This window comes from Acinonyx jubatus, chromosome C1 (assembly GCF_027475565.1).
Source record: "Acinonyx jubatus isolate Ajub_Pintada_27869175 chromosome C1, VMU_Ajub_asm_v1.0, whole genome shotgun sequence".
Taxonomy (NCBI): Eukaryota; Metazoa; Chordata; class Mammalia; order Carnivora; family Felidae; genus Acinonyx; species Acinonyx jubatus.
In genome coordinates, this window is record NC_069381.1 from 196,489,616 (window position 1) to 196,495,870 (window position 6,255).

Consider the following 6,255-nt stretch of genomic DNA (forward strand, 5'->3'; position numbering starts at 1 on the left):
GTGGGACCCTTGCCAGGCCAGTAAGACTTGTCCTACATTCTCTCTCCTTCTTTACTACATAGTGCCTGCTGTAGCAGAGGCAGTACACATAGCATTTTACAGACTCTGGGCCCAGTGACTCATAATATTTAAATTGCCATTAAGATGTTTTAACTCAATAAGGCCAGAGCTCAGCTGAAACACTCTGAACCTCTGTGCATAGAGAAAGTCTCAGTCTTTAGCCTAAAGTTATGTTGAATGCTTTGATTTGGAGGGAAGTAACTAAGTTGGTTAGGTCTTCCCTTCTGTTACAACATACTAGGTTAAACAAAATGCAGAAAATAAAAGGAAGGCTGTAGGTGGCAAAAATGACATACAATAGATTCCCTCATTTTGGGGATGGGGATTCATGTGGCCCATTACAGGAAAGCCATGTTGTTTTAGGTTTTTACAATTAAAGAAGACACAGGTTGACCCAGGATATTTCTGAATATATGATATAGCAGAATTCTGAGTTCTAATGCACTTGAATATCCAAATCAGCTAAAGAAATCTATTGTAAATTAGGAGAAAAGAAAAAGGCTTTATGCTTGAATTATTCAAGTGTACTTTCTAATTAAGCAATTTTAATTGTGGTTTCAGGACACATATGAAGAAGTCTGGAATAAAGATCTCCAGGAGAAACCTTACTTAAACACCTTAATGACAACCTATTCCCTATGAAATTCAATGCCTCCACAATCTGACTCCAGCCAAGTTTTCAATAATCTACTATAAATGTTTGACTGCTTGCCAAATACTATAGATTACAGTATGCAAACATACCTCGGCTTTCTGGCCCTTGACTTGCTTATGCTATCTCCTCTACCTGGGATACATTCCTCTCTCTAAGCTCCTACCTCTCAAAACCATTAAGTTGACATCTTCCATGATGCCTTTTCAGAAATACCCATAGGATATCCTCTCTCCTGCCTTTGAATCCAGCATAGTTCTTTGTTTATATTTCTCTCAAGGACCTTGTATTTATCTTTTCCACTAGACTATAAATTCTTTAAGACCACAGACTATTTTATATCAAAATACTTTAGACATGATTAATACTCAATAATTGCTACTGAATTTAATTGAATATTGAATAGACTATTTGAGCCAAGGCTAGTGAAACTTCTTTGGTCCTCACACCTTTCTATGACTGATCCAGACTCTATTCGTCAGATCAGTAAAATCAATATTTAAGTTCTTCCTTCACACTGGGAGCAAATGCTGGTTCAGCTTCTGGGTCCCCATGCCAACTCTGCAATGTTGATGGCAGCCAGCCTGGGGCTGACTGGAGCCATGCTGGGACCTGCCCATTACCTCAACTTTGGCTCTGTCCCTACTGAGATGAGTCTCTCTAAGCCTAATCCCCATAAGGCAGCCAGTCCTGAATATCTAGAATTTGGCTCTTTATTTATTTATTTTCCTGAACAAGGTTAAAGACAAGGTGTTCTTCAGACACTGAGTGCCTCTGGAATAATACTGTCTCCTCCTTCACCACTCCCGGGATTCAGTGTCCAAGATTCTTCTGGATTTCTCAAGCTTTGCAGATGATTTGAGGTCCTGCGCCCTGCCTTCTTTCTCTGCCATCTGTCATAGCCTACAACTCATTAATGGTTTGGTTCACAAATAGGGATTACTCAGCTGTGAAGTCAAGGTGGGATTTGGGGATGTGACTCTACATGTCAAGGGACATTACAGGCACAGAGTCACTTTATTCAGGCAGATTACTTCAACTTAAAAAGAACTGACTCACCACGTGACTGATGCAGGTAAGAGGTGAGATGAAAAGTATCAAATGGTTTCTCCTAGCAGCTGCTCATCATTTCCCAGTGTAATCATGGAGTTGTTCTCTTGTTTGTTTAACTTTGGTTAAAGAGTCTCTCTCTCAGGCTGTTCTCTTGCCTGGACACCATCTACTACCTCTAATTTTCTGATGAAGATAACATATTTTATTACAACCCATGACTTCCCAGGAGATTTATCTCTTCAAAGTAATTTAAAAACTATGCATTAAGTGTTTAACATATGTAAGACATTCGTTTATACTGGAAGGCACACGATGTCATAACTCCAAATGTCACACACACTTACTTGGGGACTGAGGTATTCTTTCACAACACATAATTCAAAGTAGTGTAAGTTAGGATACATAGACCATGAGTTTTCCAAATTTCGCCCCACTCTGAACATCTTTATGTTGGCATCTATATTGGCTATATCTGCTTCTACTATTTTCTTTAAGATTTTCAAATTTATTTTAAAATATAATTTTGAGAGTGGGAGGGAGGTGAGGGTGGGTGATGGGTATTGAGGAGGGCACCTTTTGGGATGAGCACTGGGTGTTGTATGGAAACCAATTTGACAATAAACTTCATATATTGAAAAAAAATAAAATATAATTTTGAAAACATCTTTTAAGATTTCATTGCAGAAAAGGCTTTACCTAACATTAATCTTGGAAGCTATAGTGTATGTAAATCAGGAATCATAATCTCTGATCAGAATAGAACTTAAAACAATTATTGGACCAACAAAAAGGAAATGGAAGAGAATGTGGAAGGAGATTAATGATAGCAAAATTTTGTTTTGCACAGAGAAAGATATAGCTTTGCGCCCTACTCCTGATTGTAGATTGAGGTGCTTGGCAGATATTTTAGGAGTTCGCCTTGAGGGAATAAAGAACAATTTAGCAACCAGAAATAAGCTGTACCCAGGACACATAGCTGCTGGAAAACGCTTTTAAAAAGAAAAAAGTAAACTACAAAGCAAATAAACAGAGGCAAATTGGAACAATATAAAATCCATGAATGAATGCATTTACTAGTAAGCTGTTGACAGATTTTATTCCTGCCATTGTACTGAGAGGTTAAATTACTCCATTTAACCAGACCAGGGTGATCTGTCCAACTACTCAGTGTTCCAGCGCTTCTGCCACAGGCCAGCAGACCCAGGTTGCCTTGAGCATGACTTTCAAGACTCAGACCATAATATCTGCCTCCGCTCCCTTTCTTTGCTGTGGGCGATTCTACTCCTTGGTGATCAACAGGTATATCCCTTTATCAAGCAAAGAGTCATAACATCCACCAGAACTTAGCTGGTATTTGTTTTTGTGTGCTCACTTCATCAACAGTAAAAACAAAACAAAACAAAAAAATAGCTTTATCATGGAACAGCTTGCACAAAAATTAGCTAATCCCAGGATTCCAGCATTCTGTTTTCCTAAGCTCTAGTAAGTTTTAGAGAACAGTTCACATAGTCCAAATTTGACTGAGCCATGCACAGAATTAGTTTTGAGCATGTATGGTTATCCTCCTAAGGTTCGTCTCATCTGGGATCACCTCCAGAGTCACTTCGCCTACTGAACCTGGTTAGAATAATGGCTCTGCCAAAGCTGCACAATCATGTAATTGACAGGCACCGTAAGCACTGAAGTGACAGCTCTTGGCAGTCAATCATCATGGAGCACACTCCAGGACCAGGGCAAGAAGGAGTGGGTCCAACCATGAATAGTACACTGATATGGCTGAAACACATTGATTTGTTTTGATAGTATTAAAGATCTAGAGGCACCTGGGTGGCTCAGTCGGTTGAGTGTCTGACTTTGGCTCAGGTCATGATCTCACGGTTTGTGAGTTCAAGTCCCGTGTCAGGCTCTGTGCTGACAACTCAGAGCCTGGAGCCTGCTTCGGATTCTGTGCCTCGCTCTCTCTCTGCCCCTCCCCTGCTCATGCTCTTTCTCTGTCTCAAAAATAAATAAAAAGTTAAAAAATTTAAAAAAAAATAGTATTAAACATCTACATTAATAATAATAATAAATACTAGACTACAAAGCATATATCTATTTAGCTCATCACTGTCTAATAGAAATTTAACATAGATCTCGGCCTATAGTCAGTGGTCAATTAATGCTTGTTGAATAACTGAGTAGCAAACATTTGTTAAGTACCTACTGAATCATCATAGGAGGCCTACCATACAGAAAGTGGCATTGTCCCCATTTATAGAGGAAGAAAGTGACATTCAGAGAGGTGATATAACTTACCTAAATTCACCCTGATAGAAGTGGGGATGGTGGGAACAGCATTTTGGAGGGGCAGGAATCTCAAACCCTACATCAATATGTTTCATCTCTGTGTCATGCTGCCTCCAATACCGTGTACTGCACTGTGTCAGAGGAGCTCAGAAGGAAAGAAAAGAACTTCAGAGCTTTCCCTGGTTTTCTAGGGGCCTATAAATCACTTGTAGAGATTTACTGAAAATGAAAAATTATTGCCAAAATCAGTGCACAAAGAATTATTGCACCAGGAAGTCAGGAAAAGAAAGTCTGCTCTTTTTAGACTTCTTGGTAGAGCAGCAAAGAAGTTCCCAGTGTGGCCCTTGCCAGCTTCATTAGATGCGTCTCCCCCACTCCCAGTCATCCCTGCTGCCATCTGCTGTAATGTCTTGGACAAGGACTATTCACTTTCGGGCCTTGGTCATGCTTCTAACCTCTACCCAAAATGAAATTGTACTCACTCTTCAACAACTGACTCAAGTGTTGCTTCCTCATCGAAGCCTTTCCCAGCCCTTCTATTCACCACGCCCCCACTGCAGGCTGAATTAATCACCCTTCATCTGTGTTACTATAGACCTTGGTTCATTAACTCCTTATTAGTCTTTGTCATAGTCTTTCTCCTCATCTACACTCTGAGTCCCTCAAGGACAGAAACACTGAGTTGGGTATTAAGTCTATATCCCTGGAGAATAGTGAGAACTCTGACTGCGCTAGACCTAAGACTGGTTTGAAGATGTAGGAGATAAAGTTTGAAGAGTGAGGGACCTTAATGCTAATGAACAGAGGATGCCATATTGAGGATTTGGAATGCGAAGTTCCTGGCAACTCTTCTAAGGAGACAGAGGGAGATTAAACTGATACTGTGGGAAGATGAAAATGTTAGTGGTTGACACTTGAATCCTCTATTCTGAATGGGAAACAAATGTGGTATTAATGATACGGTGAAAGAACTTAGGAATTTTAAAGGCAATCAGTTCCATTCTTTCAGTTCTTCACCTCCAAACTGGTTTTTGTCCATCACATCAGAGACAACTCACTTTTCCCACCCCTTTTACTTTAAGGTGCTGTGGGATGGGGGTTCCTGCCTGGCTCAGTTGGTAGAGCAAGTAACTCTTTTTTGTGTGATTTAAAAAAAATTTTTTTTTACATTTATTTACTTTGAGAGACAGAGAGAGACAGAGTGTGAGCAGGGGAGGGGCAGAGACAGAGGGAGACACAGAATCCAAGCAGCCTCCAGGCTCTGAGCTGCCAGCACAGAGCCCGACGCGGGGCTTGAACCCACGAACTGTGAGATCATGACCTGAGTCAAAGTTGGACACTTAACCGACTGAACCACCAGGCACCCCATGTAACTCTTGACCTCAGGGTTGTGAGTTCAAGCCCCACGTGAGTTCAAGCACAGGGCTTACTTTAAAAAGGAAAAAAAAAAAAGATGCTGTGGGATGCTCATCACATACAGGATCTAATCTTTATAATAAGGATTTAGATATATTTGTTTTGTGTTTGAGTGATTCTTCCTAGGAAGAAGATTAGTGTATGAACTTCTAAATGATTTTAGAATCTCTGCTTTATAGATAAAGAAGCATAAGTCAAGTAGCTTTCCTAGGTCACACACCTAATGAGTGTCAGAACAGTGACTTGAACCCAGGCTTCTGTGTCTGCAAAGCCTGTTCTTCAGTAGGCTCTCCTAAAGCAAGCATGGCAAGTGTGTACATTTAACCCAGGTAGAAATGTGCAATGAGTTGGGAAATTGAAGCTAACTCATGGCAAAAAATAACAGCGTCCTTCCTTTATGAGCAGGGTGGGACTCCGTCAGAGGCTTAAGATAATGAGGCACCTATTGCTAATACCTCATTACCTAAGATCCACCTTACCTGTGATGTAAGGTGGTGATAGTGCTATGAAGCAGGTAGGTGTGAGGAAGGTATCAGATTCAGGATTTTCAGGTGCTTATCAGCACTGAGACACTCCAATGATGATGTGGATAGAAGAACTGTGTCAAGACGCAACTGGTAAATCCTGATCTACAAAACCAGGTAAATCCTGATCTACAAAACATTTCAAGGGGGATCACAATGAGAGTCACTCACTCCATGCTAAGTTATAAGGCAGCTTCTCTCTCCAAGATGGTACAATGATACAGAATGCCCCATCACAAATAATATGGTCTTGTCAGGAGAGCC